This window comes from Aptenodytes forsteri, unplaced genomic scaffold, assembly GCF_000699145.1.
Source record: "Aptenodytes forsteri isolate BGI_AS27 unplaced genomic scaffold, ASM69914v1 Scaffold138, whole genome shotgun sequence".
Lineage (NCBI taxonomy): Eukaryota > Metazoa > Chordata > Aves > Sphenisciformes > Spheniscidae > Aptenodytes > Aptenodytes forsteri.
Genome location: NW_008794014.1, coordinates 1,031,286 through 1,046,433, shown reverse-complemented (window position 1 = coordinate 1,046,433; position 15,148 = coordinate 1,031,286).

Below are 15,148 nucleotides of genomic sequence, written 5' to 3'. Positions count from 1 at the left end.
GTTGAGCATTAAGAGTTAATACCAGCATTTTAAAATCATTAAAACCAGCCTATAGCTGTAGATTAGTGTGGGGTGAGATGTGTTATTTGAAGCAGGTGTGATCTGTCAGGAGCAGTGTTTTGGCATTTTACAACCAGTGGGGCTACATGCACAGCTGTAGACTGAAGAAAAATGGATCAACGTGGGTACAATGGGCTGCTTTGTATATAAGCTGCTATTTTGCTAATGCACTTTTAGCATATGTATAGATAAACAGTTCAAATATTGATTGGTATTTTCTGGTATTAATAGGCTCACTTTAATCTGGTTTAGTCTCTAAAGTATATTACATTGATCAGTGACCACTGATGTATTTTCTTAGTGAGATTAAATTTTGCTCTTATCCAAAGGATATGTGTGTAAACAAAGGTGCCTGGAGGAATAGTTTGGATAGTGAAAGAGAGCTGAGTATGTGCCAGTCAGGTGTAAACTGCTGGAAATAACCTGTTACTGTTTATGGACCAGGTTGTACGGAGAGCTTTAGAATAGAGTTGGTTGGGAGCCAGCGATCAAACACTTCTTTTGTTGGAAAATGCCAGTGTGGGGAAGCAGAAGTATTTCATAGGAATGTGTCAGGTCTGATGAAGTTTTGATGAAATACAAACAGGGTCCTGCTGGAAGTCTACCATGTTCCTGCCAACCCACGCACAGGTTGTTGTTGGACCAGAAATTGCTTATTCTTCTAAGGTTCATGTTGATAGGGCTGCCCCAACCTCCACAGGTCCTGACCATCCCTCGTGCTGGTGGGGCTGGACAGTGTGGAAACCTTGGCTGAGGTTTGGAGTGAGCTTCCAAGAATTATTTAGTTATGAAAATTTCAAAACCATATCTCCATTATGAAAAAACAACTTTTTTACATGGATTTTCTTTTCCATGGGGCATTTTGATATTTCTAGTTTTCCAAAAGGCAGTGTTGTGGTTTATAATTATTTTAAGTAAAGGTATTTTCCCATGAAAGGAAAATCTCAACTTAATCTCATACAGTTGATGGCATAGAAATGTTATTGAGATGGTACACATGGATTTTCCAACATTTCACATATGCTCCTCAGATTTTGGCACCAACATGTTACGTGGGACAGGAACATGTAGTGGTATTCCACTGTTTAAAGTAGCGGAATACTTAATGTCATAGTAGAAAACTTACCTGATATTACTGTTTACAAGAGTGTTATTTATTATACTATAGAACCCGTGGAAAATATTTTTTATCGTATGTGGTGAAAACAAAATATAATTGACGCATGTAAACTCTGCAAGTTTATGGAAACACTGAGTTAAACACCATAAAGACTGATAAGTAAATTGGATTTTAAGAACAAGTACAGTTCTGGGAGTCTGACAGGTTATAGATAACATATAGATAGTAGTTTCATTTGCTGTAAATATGAGGGTCTGTTTTTCTTCCCACCTATACTGACTTTTTTACTATTGTAATTCCTTTTGCTGCAGTGGAGCTACTAGTGATTTATACTAGTGCAAATAAGAGTCAGTATTGGGAGCATTACTTTCAACCCAGCAGCGTCCATTTAACTGTCACAGTGGGTAAAGACAAGAGCTCTCAGAGAACGTTGTTTATCCTTATGGGAAGGGACAATAAAAGCCACAGGGGATTTCCCTTCTGGCCTGAGTGGAATTTTAAGGGATGGAAAAGGGTAATTTTTATTCTCCACTTTAATTAGCCAAACCCTTTGATGTTAGTGGTAGATATCAGTATAAATCTCAAGGGCATGAAGTTAATGGAATTACATTAAGGGTGAATTTTCCTCAAGGAGCAATTCACACACTCTGCTTTGCAGTCAGGAGTGCTATAGGTCAACAAGACTTTGCTAATTATTACAGATCATGTCAAACATGACTACCTAAACCACAGAAATGTGCAGTGTTCAATTACACATGGATATCCAGAAAGACAGTATTATTCTGAATCTTTCCTGTTGAACAAAGTACCGGAACTTTTTACTACTAGACTCCATCCAGGAGCACTGGTACGTTAGCTGGAGGATTCTGAGTATAAAACAGGCTCTTAAGAGTTTAATCGATTTTTGTGCTTAAATCTTGGACTTTTTGCATTCTTTGTTACTGGGACATTCACACGATCCCTGGTGACTCCTGGGACACAAAATGTGTATCCTGTGCAGCAGAAGGAGCAAAGCCAGCACTGTCACATAATAAATAAAACTGTGGAAGATCAAATGTTATAACATCTTGAAGGGTGAAGTAAGTGAAGTCAAGCTAAGGAGGAATGTATCCAGACAGGCCTGTGAGGCAAGCCCAAGGATTTTCAGTTCGGATTAGCACACCATGGGAGTGTGAGGGCATTAGTTCCATCATCTCTGGTGGTAAAACAGAGGTGGGGAGGAACAGGGACACGGAGATCAAGGAGAAGAGCTACCACCAACACTTTCCATGTCTCCAGTGCATAGCAGTGGCCATTGTTAAAAAGCCAACAGTGGTCACATGAGGTTATATGATATTGTTATAACCTCTCTTTTGGGAAGAGAAGCTATTCTGTGGCAAGACTTGGAAACAACTTTTGCTAGAGACGGGTCTCTGTGTTTGGAAGCGGTCCATGTCTGTTGGAGAGGCTTCCAGTTTGCTCTTATTGATGGTGAAGTTAAGGTAGAAATGAGTTAGAGGGAAAACTGCTTTTTAAAAAAGCAGTGGCAAGAAGAAAAAAAGTCTCTATGTATACAGTGGCTCAGCCTGCAATAGCATTAGGTTAAAGACTTCCTATGCTTTACTATCATTAACACATTGTAAACACATGAAGCTAACTATTCATAAAATAGCATCCATTTCATGGGCCAGATCACTCCCCTCTTGTGGGAAACCACGCAGGAAGAGAAGGGGGAGTCTCTGGGGAATGGGAAAATTTTCAAGATCGTTCCTTAAGAGGAGATAATATTTCTCTGGCCCATAAACAAACAGCTCATTTGAACCTGAGAACTGGTATACCTGGAAGATTGCTGTAGGGTCCAAAATCCAAAAAGCCTCATGATTCTGCATCACAGCAGTACAGCAGAAGGTAACTCTGGGGTCAGGGTGAATCTCGTGCTTCTTATCAGTCAACAACCTGATGCTTTTGCAAGTCTCACTCTGGGAGAAGTTAAGCAGAAAGTCATACATAAGACATGGTAGGCCAATTTAGTTGGAAGTGGTGAGGTCTCAAATAAAGTAGTGTGATGAGGTCTGGGTTTCAAGGAGGACACAGGTATGCTGAAGACACAGAAGATTTAAAAAACGTGATTTCTGAAGAAAAGTTGAAGGAATTGTTTATTTACTCTATCAGAGGAAAAAAATGCAGTGTACGATGCAGTATTCCTATCTGTAATACATGTTTTGGAAAGGAAAGCAGTGAATTGTTTTCCACATTCAGACAGAATAGAAGAAACTCTGCAGCAATGATGAGCAACTCAGTACAACAAGTCCACGATTTGTTTGGTAAAGATATCTAGGTGAGGCTCTTTTCACTGGAGGCTCTAGATACAGTGTAAACACAACATCTGTCGCTCCAGTGTGACCTGGGTAATACTTGATCCTTTTTCCAGGTTAGCGGATACATTAGATCATGGGTCAGTCACCAATGACAGATTTTGAATAATGCCTGACAGCATGATGGCAATGTCAAGCTGAGGACAGGTACTATCTCACCTCTCTGAAAGGCAGCATCTCTTGGTCCCCATTACCTGTGCAACTAGCACCATCAGCTGCTAAGCAATGACTGCCATATTTCTCGTTCTGCATTACACTGCATTTCTAGAAACCTGTGTCTAGTCACTGCTGCAACTCCTCCATCCTTTCTTGTTCCTATGGCCCTGACCTCTGCCAAATGTTTGCTGAAAGCATGAAATAGGTGCTTTCACTTCTCTGCTGATTTCTGGGGCAGGAGAGTGGGAGGGAAGAGGGATTGCCTCCACCCCTGCATTCTTGCACTCACACGTCACAAAGGCCATTGAGCTGGTCTGGAAGGTGCAGAGGCTGGTGTTGGTGTCAGCCTTTCATTTCCAATTAAAGAAGTAATATGTGTGTCTGTGTTCTAGAGGGACAGTCTGGTCCTCTGTAATGAGATATAAGCTTACAGGAATACTAGACTAATTGTCCCAGCAAAGTGCTGAAAAAAATCATGTGGTAGCGAGCATAAATAGATCTCACAGTCTCTTTCAATTAATATTACTTGTATTGCACATGAAATGTATACAGTGCCACATGAAGAAAAGCACATACAACCGGTGCGAGCAACAACTTCCAGCTCTGTAAGAAGCGAGAAACACATTTTTTGCTTAGATGGGGTTTGACTTAAACTAAAGGCACGTTGGGCAGCTGCTAAATTGTATTCTGAACTGGCATTTGCAGACATCTTATCACATCCAGATTGAGGCAGAAATTGGACAAAGATGTGAATGTCCATGGTCCATCTGAAAGCTATTCCTGTATTCACAGTAGAACTGTTGATATTTGAATTAGAGAAACACCCCCTCTCTCCGGTATGTTGTTTCACCTCTCCACCAGCAGCAAGTTTGTTTTCCTGTAGTGAGCCCCTCTTTCGGGCTGCCTGTGCTCAGGCAGCAAGGGCTGAGGTGTGGGGTGACCCACTCATTACCTGTCGCCTTCTCCACCCAGACTGACAATCTGGGAAAACCAGCATCACGCTCAGTGCAGCAGAAATGTAACCTACAAAACTTGGTTAAATGATTACGTGATGTATATGGGTGTACTTATGTATATGTATAATTTTCTCTTGGAAAAGAGCTGGCAAAGTACACCTGGGTAGAATAACCATCTCAGCCTTCCTTTAAATTTTGTCTTGCCAAAGTTTTAACAAGCAAGAGAGTCCACTGCTCCACCGAGCAGTGGTGAGGCAGAAGCTCTAGGCTGTGCTTTTGCTTGTGACTGATGGACTCTCAGACTGGAAACTAGGCATGCAACTTCTCTGAGACCCAGTTGGTGTGCCAATAAAACAGATTAGTGAAAGATATCTCCCAAGGGCATAGTGAGGATTAATACACAGTTGAAAGAGCTTGGAGATACTCAGCTGAAAGGTACTTGATACTGTCAAATAATTGTTATATTCATTATTCATTGATAAATAGCTATTTGGACGTTCCTTGGGAAAATGTGGACATTTGAAAAGAGGCCAGTAATATTCTTTACAGGAAAAGCAATGACCATAAATTTGAACATGCTTTATATAGGTTACTTCTGAAGAATGAAAATATATCTATAGATTAAATTACTACATTTGTAGAGTATAAAAATAGGATATAGTCATAATCCTCCTTTGAGTAAAGCAGGCAAAAGAAAAAAAAAAAGCCCCCAAAACAGCTGCTACGCAAAGTTTATAGATGCAGAGTTCAATAAAACCTTGATGTATGTAGGATGTATAAGCAGAACTGAGCCTGGATATATTAATCTCCAAAACCCTTTATTTTGCAGCCAAAATATGCCTACATGGAGTAGATTAAAAATATTTATACAAGGCAAAATTCCAAGGCTAGTGAATATCCTGTTGCCAAAGACATTTTGCGGACAACAATATATCATTTTACCACATACAGTAGTTACTGCTTTCACAGTGAAAGAATATGATAACATAGATATATACACACGCGATTCAGAAATTATATTTGTGCCCACAAGTCGACTGAAGTGTCTCGTATGGCCATGCAGGAGACCAAATCCTACAAGTGACTGCAGATGCCCTCTTTTCAGGCTGTGAATAATTGTTTGAACTGCAGGGAAAAGCCGTGTAAGTCAAAAAAGTGTTGTTTAGACATGATGGATGTCTTTGGTTGCTAGCTGTAGACTTGGGTTGAGTTGCCCTGCTGCAGCACAAATTTCCTGAATGAGCCTAGGCCATGCTTTCAGACCTTCACACCACCATTACTGGCATGACTGGCCAGAGTTCAAGCTTCTGATGTCCCTCAGCGATTGCTTACAGAAACCCATTCAGAAGAACAAAACAAGGAGCATAAGAATGGGTCAGACTAAACACCCATACAGTCCAGAGTCCCATATTGGATAGCAGGCTTTGAATAATTTTTATGCCATGAATGTGCCTGATCTCCTTGAACCCATTCCTGCATCCCAGGGCAATGAGTTCTGCCATTTAATTTCTGAGTTAGGTACTTCTCACATTTCTTTTGAATCTACCATTGGTTTATCTCATTTGGTGAACCCTACTCTTGAAAATGATGAGAAACAGTGACCGTCTGTTTCCAGTTCAGCTTCTCTGAGGGACATAATTGTACATACATCTACAAGATCTTCCCCATGCTGAAGACTCTAAGCCAAGTTACTTGTTTCTTCAGTAGAAGTAGTTCCACATCAGTAACCATCTCTATCTTCCTTCTGTCTCTTTTGCTAGGTTGCTATAACTGTCTAGAGATGAAGGGATCAGAACGCAATGTTCAAGCTGCACATGCATCAAAGATTTATATCATGACATAATGGCAGTTTATGTTTTTTTTCTTTTTTCCTTTTTTCTTTTTTTCTCCTCTATTCCTTTCCAGAAATGGCTTCTGTTTTATATGCTACTTTGGTACAGGCTTTCTATGGGCTCAACTTCCCTCTGGTGGCTCCTGTCTGTCTTCTTTGGCTATAGAGGGAACTCAGGGAAACTGTGATCCTAAAGCATACACACCATAAGCACCCCGAGTTAAATTTCGAAAGTGAGGAGGAATTAATCCAGACTTCTGTTTCTCAGTTTGTTGTGCACAAAAAAAAGGATACTGTGAAAATTATCCTGAGAGACACTCAAACGGTGTTGTAATAGGGCCATGTCAAATATGACTACTTACATTAAGTAGCCATACTTGAACTTAGCTAAATTTAAGAGAGTGTGATTATCTCCAGTTTTTGGCACAATTATCCTATTTTTCTACCATTTTTATTGAGAAAAATAGAGGCGAGGCACATGGAAAATACTAGCATTAGATGGAAATGTTAAACATGCCTCCAAAAACAGATATCTTGACTTCCTGGTTAACAAAAATAAATCTGGGAAAAAAAATAAACAAAAGACAATAAAATCTGTCTTTTCTGCATAATCTTAGGGGAAAAAACAAACAACTACTTTTAGCATGTATTAAATGTAATAGTTTTCATCCTGGCACAGTGTTATTAAACTTAATTAAAGTTAACATTGTTTGGGTATTTTCATGGCTCATTTTGTAAAACAATCTCTTGGTGTTGCTTTTGATGTTTATTTTGAATGTAGTGAAGTTATTAGAGGTTTATGAAAAGAATGTAAGGAAATTCCACTACTTGGAAATTTTTCCATATGAAAATAGAATATTTCTTAGATTTAAAAAAAAAAAAGTCAATGAAATTAACCCTTCTCTCATATTTCATTTTGAACACTTTGTTTAGATAAAATTGAGAAATCATTCAGATCTTGAATTTTGAACTATTTGAAAAATAGTTTAAGAAGTCATTTCAACACAAAGAAATGTAAAATGTCAAAATTTTCATTTCAAAGTGTGTACTCTCTTCATATTGTTTAGAATTTTCAAAACAAAATTGCAAAAAACAATTTGTTTTCCAAGCATTTGCACTTTGTCAGGATTTATTTGTTGGCTTTTTTTTTTTGTTTGTTTGTTTGTTTTAAAACTCTTAGGCAAGCAGCTGTAATCTGCTCTAATTATAATGCCCCATTGTACAATAATTAGTCCCATTTTTTAACTCTACATACTCTGAACACGAACCTCATCTTAAGGAAACCAAAGCTACAAAATTGACCTTATAAAATAAATAAGTATCAGGGACTGTGCTGTTTTGTCACACAGAATAATAAACAACTTCTGTCCATCAGTAGAGTCAAGCATCCAAAACTATTTAAGCTGTTCCATGGTACCCATCACTGTCAAATTTTTTAGATGATTGCACATTCCAAAAACACTTAATTTACAGTGAAGGAAGACTGAACTCTGCTTTCTATCTTCACCAAGCTTTCAAGCAGAAACAAATACACAGGCCTCCCAAAACCCAAAACAGAAGTAATAAAGTATCAAAGAAAAGATGGGAACTTCTCCATTCCAAAATAAACTCTTGCTGCTATTGGCAGCTACTTTCCAGGACATCCTGTTTTGATTTTTCCATTTCATCTATTCTTCGTCTCTTTTCCAGCCTGATCTGAAGCATCTTCATCCTTCCTTGCCTTGCTTAAGTTACCTCTCTCTCACCATTTTCTGTTTTATTTGAAGTGAAATTGTTCTGCCACTGTTTTTCAAACACTTTCAGTAAAGAATTTAACGCAGAAACAACATGGAAGTGTTTTTTCTTAATTTCTTAAAAAAAAAGGGGACATTTCAGCCAGCAAAGAAGCCCTTTGGATGGGTCAGAGCATTCTGAAACCAATGCCACTGAGGTACCTCCCTCATGTGAGCAAACGAGTCCCATACTTTTGTTAAAGTGATGTCCTGTTATGTGCTTTAGGCATACGCTTAGGTATTTCACTGCTTCAGGACTCTAGACATAGCGGAGTGACACTTAAACATTACCATTTGCTACACAGGCAAGACCTGATCCTGCAAACATTTACACATGCTAATCGGTAGTTCTGATAGTCATAGGTTAACACAAAGTTCCTCAAATGCATAAAGTCCAGAAAAATGGAAACGTAACACAGAATTAAACATAACCTCTCTTTTCTTTTCTATCCAACTCTTTTTTCCTGAGCTACAAATTGTAGCAAAAAATTGTGTACTTCTGCATTTCCCAAGACTTTTTCTTCTTCATTGCTGTTTGGTAATGACACTTTTCTATGGTAATGGTAAAAATATGTTGAATGCAGTATACATTAAGGCTGTTGATTGAAAACTATTTCATGATACTTATGAATTGCTTTTGGTTTTCTTTTACCTCTCTTTGCACTCTATATTCTATAAGAAAAATGCTTGGCCTACCTTTTTTTTTTTTTTAAATTTTAAATAAAGCAAGCCCATTCTTTTCCAATCTGGCAAACAAAACTTGATAAAATTATATTCTTTGATCTCTACCTAACAAAGAACTGTATATTGTTAAATGAAGTGGAACTGCAGCTACACAGTTTGCTGTGGACACACACTCCTGGAATCAATTATCTATAGATTTTAGAGGAGCACAAAATTTACAGACTTTTCAAATGGGAACTGATGGTGAGCTGAAGGAAAAACACAGATGTTTCATAGTGGTGCAATGACAAGAAAGAGATCAATAAAACACTAGAAAGGAAAATTTTAAAGGAAAAAATGCTTCCAGATTTATGTGTAATATTTCATTGGGTACCACTGGAGGAAATAATTTGATTATTTGCAGAGATAAATCTGTACATCTTTTAAAATAGTTTCTGTGATGAGTTACTAAATAGTATGGAAATTTAATTGTAGTTTTAATATACCTAAGTATTAAGTAATTTTTATATGTATCACATATTGTTAATAAAGTGGTGATATAATGTCCAGTCACCACACAACAGCAATAGTGCACCATTCTGCTAGAAAATGTACAGCAACCACCAAGGCTGATGGAAACTGCCACTTTGCTATTGCAGCTGCAGCAAGAGCCATGCCATTTTGCTTTGCTGTACATTTAAAATTTACTTGTTATCATGGTGAAGAAAATCCTTGTAAGTTATTCTAGTACACCATCAGCAGATAACTTCTCTGAGTGAATGGTTTATAGATGAAGGTCCAGCTGTGTAAGCATTTGATACCAGACATATTCATATCCACATTCAGGAAATTGTTATCTGAACCTGGAAAATTTGACATAGGTTTGCACAGGCTTCCTATGCATTCAGTGAAGAAAGAAAGGATCTCCAAAGAGAGATTCATATTCAAACTGAGTTCAGGCTATGAATCTATGTATTAATTTGCAGGCAGATAATTCAGACATCTGCATCTGAGTTAAATTACCATAAGATCCTTTTGTAGTTGATGGAGACAAATAGGCATGCATAAGGCTTAACTAAGTGAAATAGGTCTGATTTTTAAGGCAGCAGCTTCAGGATGAGCTGAACTGTACCCTAGAAGCAGCTCTCTCTCTCTCCACTGATTATAAAGACAGCCTAGATGACTGGCTCAGATGCTGACATTTATGCTGTAGATACCTACATTGGTCAAACAAGTCTTACGGGGTGCCTCTGCCTGTGATTCAATCCAGCTGAACAGTAGCCAGCTCCAAATCAGCAGCATTAGTTGTGGTTGCACACTGAAACTGGACCTGATTCAATTTGAGTTGGTATAGGTCTCAGGCAGAGTGAGTTCACAGCTTACTTCAAAGTCTTCCTAGGTACATGCCTGGAGTATATGGGCAGAGCATTATAACTAAGGCTTACAGCTTCTATAAATGTAACATACATAACACGCATGCTTTTAAAAATGAGCAAAGATCTATTTGTTTTTCAGCCTAGTCTCTAACTCGGTCATTGTAGATTAATTGTCTTCAGAATTTTGACTTAAAGCAGTATTGCTCTTTGGTAAGGCATCCAGAGTGATAGATGGAGACAAAAAGAAGACATGGAAAATAGCAGTGAAGGCTCATACAACTGGCAGAAAGGTAGAATCAGGAGCTGACATGAAGAAGCAGCAACTGGCAGAAAGGTAGAATCAGGAGCTGACGTGAAGAAGCAGCATTGCTGGTCATAGAGTTTAGTGTGGAGAAAAGTAGAACAAATAAAACATTTTTCAAGGAAAGGAGAGTGGGTATGGATTTAGGACAACGAGTGAGGACAATGATCCTAGCTGTCTCACTTTGAAGGTTCTGTAGGGAAGTCAGGTGTCTTTGGGGGGTCAAAGAGAAAGAGCTCGAAGTAGATGAAATGGAAAATTATGAAGATCTGGCAAAGATATTTTGGGAGCACATTATAAGGAGAATGTAATAGATTTTCAATTGGAAAAGACATGGTGCTATGGCAACCACCAAGGTGCAGATGGACTTCCCATAACAGAGTGGTTTGCCTGAAAAATGCCGTAGCACTGCAGTCCTCTAACCCGCAGGCAACAGGCTGGTGAACCCTCATAAATATAGGAGGTTTTGTCTTCCTATCCTTTTCTTCTGCTCCTTTTTGCAACCTATTAATCTTTACATTTTGAGATAAATAAGTGAAGGTGAAGACCATTTCTGTTGATGTATTTGCTGGCCACAGTGTTTTGAACTAAAAATATAGCTGCTGTCTGCTACCTTCTGTCATATGTTCTCTAGATTTTATTCTAACATCTTTCTCCTTTCACATAAATATTTCCGACTATTCTTACACATGCAGCTACATTTGGCAAAACTACAGGAATACCATTGGGCATATTCATTCCCTCGCTTGAGTGTGGGTTGCTGCAAAAGTTACATGTTAGTGTGGAGAACACGGAGAAGAGCCTAGCTCTGTCTGTGGTTATCCACCAATAAAAGCAACTTCTGAGTGTCTAAGGGTAATTAAAATTAAGCACTTATAATTCTTTCATCTGGAACAGATGAATTAATGAATTCAGGTGCCTACAAGGCTAGGCAGCTCTAGGAACTAATTTGTTTTCTGGGTTTGAATAGATTTCAGGACGTGGCCTGGGCGCCACCCCTGATGAAGTGGAAGCAGCAATTAGCAGGAGTGGAAAAATCAGAGTGATATTTAAAGCCATGGCTCCTGTTTACAGCACAAGTGTGTGCCAAGCACAGCTGCGCTCAACATTTATCAGCAAAAAAAGAGACCTCCAGCTGTCTTGTTGACAGGTACTAACCTTGCATCGCTCTGCCTCAGTAACAGATTGTACTTATGATCTGAAATAAAGTATCCTCTTATGCCCCTGTAGTCACCCACCCTTTCTGCCCTTTACTCCTCAGTATTTACATACACATTCAGTAATTTAGTGCTCGTGCAACTGTGCAACCAATAACACTAGATAGCACTGTTTCTTTTAAGATCTTCCTTACAGATCTCTGGTTGAAACTTAATCCTGACCTAACGTTGGCCTCCTCTTCTAGAAGTGGGATGGTATTTGAAAATATGATGGTACTATGAAAGCCTGTAGAGCTGAGAATGGGCACATTTAAGCTGAAGTGTTTGATCTTTGCACCCAGAGTTAAGCATCATTTAGACAGCAAAGTGGCTTAATTTTCAGAAGGGCAAACTGACCACAAATGTGCTGCGTAATTAACATCCCAACAGTCCATTTAAGTAACTTAATAATGTTATCCCTGATTTACTGAGTAGGCCTCTGGCTCACAAATCAATGGCACAGCCAGGAGATCCCAGAGCATGTAACTCCCCTCTCCAGCGCTCTCATTGTTAAGCAATGAGTCAAGTTTAAACCTCTACAGATATTTTGTGGATAGAACCAGTATCGTCCAGCAGCAGGTGGGGTCAAAACACAGGCATGCCCTCACCAGGGACCTCCTAAGTAATATCAGATCTGCCCGCACCTTCGTTCCCTGTGCAACTTCCCAGGTTTTGACTGTCTCACAGAGAGAGTCAAATCCAGCCTCAACCCAGTAGTGGCAGTAACATGAGCTCCCCCCAGGGCCAAAATTTCTGATCACACACTCAAAAATATCTATGTGAACAAGCCCCCTCTTAATGTTATTTCTGTATAAATTATGCACTGCTCCTTTCCAGCCAACTTTTTTTTATCAGCAAAAGTTATTTGGTAACGTTTTTGTTTTCATACTGAGTTTTGATTAAAGAGGAGGAAAAAAAGAGCCTCATTTCATTTTCACAGTATCTCTCGGCAGAGCAAGCACTCCTGTTTCTACTGTGGGATTTTGTTTTTCTCTACAGTATGTCTTGACAAATAGCCCTCTCTGATTACTGTGCTTGCACAAGATTTCATTATGGTTTTGATAACATGCCACAATCTTTAAGTTTCTGTTTGATATAAAGAGTCTGTCCCTGAACAGTAATCACGAGAGAGTGGGGAATATTGAGTGTTAGAGTTTCCATATTTTATGAGCTGCCAAAATAAATGATTTAGGGCAGAGAAGCCTGTATTAGTAGCAGATCTCCAGCTTCAATAAGGCAAGAAACAGTGCTGACGAGTAGGCCGGTTTGTGGGAACTTATTTTTAGGGCTATTGTTATGATTTCAGTCTTTAGGGCCCAGATTCCCAGGTGGTATGAGTTGATCTGGTTGCATTGTCTTCTGTGCAACTGTGAGTTCTCCACTAGCTGATGATTCTCTCCCTAGCCCATGTCTTTCTAAGCATCTGGTGCTGATGAGACAAGCCTCTTCCGGACATCTCCAAAATTTTCATCTTACCACTGCCCAACACAAGCGGCATTTTGATTATTTGCAGTGCTTCTAGGGGTCTTTCTTATCCCTGCTATATTAATTCTGTATCTGACTGCAGAAGTTATATCAGTCAAAGGGCAGTCAAGTTAGTTTTAAACTTTGGCTGGCTGCAAAAGAGGAGTAACACACCAGAGATCAAAGGGAAATATTTTCCAAGGATCTCATCCAAGGGAACTCCTCTTGGATGAAAATATTCCAAGGGCCACACAGACTGAAAAAAGTCTCTCCAGAGGCCAAAACTGCCCATTTGCAGATTCTCTGTGTTAACAACTTCCAATTCCCTGTTTGAGCAAACTTCTCTGGTGGTTCCTGTTTCACTGTATTGTTTATTATCTGTCTACTTGGGAAATCATATGTAGGTAGTGTTTCCCACCACATTAATTTTATCTTATATGTGTCCTAAAAAGTAGCACTGAACTGCTCCCTGAGTCTGAGATACAAGGTTGTATGAAGCTGTGTTTCTGGGAAGTTACCGAATTCTGGGTAAATGTCTTGGTCACATTTGCCCAATCAGTGGAGTTTCACTAAAAGTGAATTGAATTGAGATGATAGGATATTATCTCAGCAGGATTGTCATCACGTGGGGTTTTTTTTTCTTTTTTTTTTTCCCTGAACAGAGAATTTAAATGCATCTATAATCAGAAAAAAGGACAGTGTAGTCTGTCTCTAGTCATGCCCAAATTCTGTATAAATTGGGATTGAGTTAGGATATTGGCACCTAAATTCCAGATTGTGGCCAGACTGTGTACTCCACTACCTTCTCTCACAAGCCAGAGAGTGCCTGAAGGACTTCAGTTTGCTGAATTCATTCCCAATTAGTCATGGTGATTCCCATTCCTTGCATACTGGACTGATGAGTAAAGACCTTGCCCAGGAAATAGCATCCCACAGGCAGTGTCCTTTTCATTATTTTACTGAATCTACATCAGATGGGATGGATGGATGGATGGATGGAAGGAAGGAAGGAAGGAAGGAAGGAGAGGGAGGGGGGATTTAGATTGTTTATTGTCTTTGCTGTAAAGGATGTAGGATATAACAATCAAGTGAAATCCATTGTCTGCTATGTATTGTCTTAAGCAATAAAGGTTTTGCAAGTCACATTAACTGCACAGTCCTGTGTAGTTCTGCTATTTTCAAATTACACTTTCAAAGATCCTTGCCTATTTTAAGGAGTATACTGAGGTCATTTTTACATAGCTTCATATTCTGAGAGGAATTTTTTCTGAACTTTAATTTGACCTTTCTAAGATGTTGAAGGGGAGGAGAGGGGAGGGGAGGGGAAGGGAAGGGAGGGGAAGGAGAGGGAAGGAAAGAGAAGGGAAGGGAAAATAGTAAATCACAGAACCAAGGAAACATGGAAAATAGAAGGCATCTTTGGAGGTCATCTAGAACAATATCCTGATTAAAGCAGGACTATAACAAGTAGATCGGACCCCCTGAGGCTCAGCCTAGCTGAATCTTGAAACCCTCTGAGGACAGACCTTCCACCTGGATGTGAGTTCCAGTGTTGCACTAGTCTCCTATTGAAGGATTTTCTCCTGATGTCCAAGGTTAACCTCCCAAACTGCAGCACTTTGCTCTTGCCCCTTGTTAAATCATCTGGTACTCCTGAGAATAGTTTGGCCCCATTGTCTTTATAACTATACTTCAAATAGTTGTAGGCTGCTGTTAAATCACCCCTTTGCCTCCACATCACTGCTGAAGAGAGGGGTAACTTCCCTCCTTCCTCTGGCCACACTCTTAACTTAGTCCATTATGCAGTTTCCTGTACTTGCGATAAGAGCATCCTGGTGGCTACTAGTCTAACTGGTGTTCCCTAGATGCCCAAGGTCCTTTTCAACAAGGCTGCTGTTC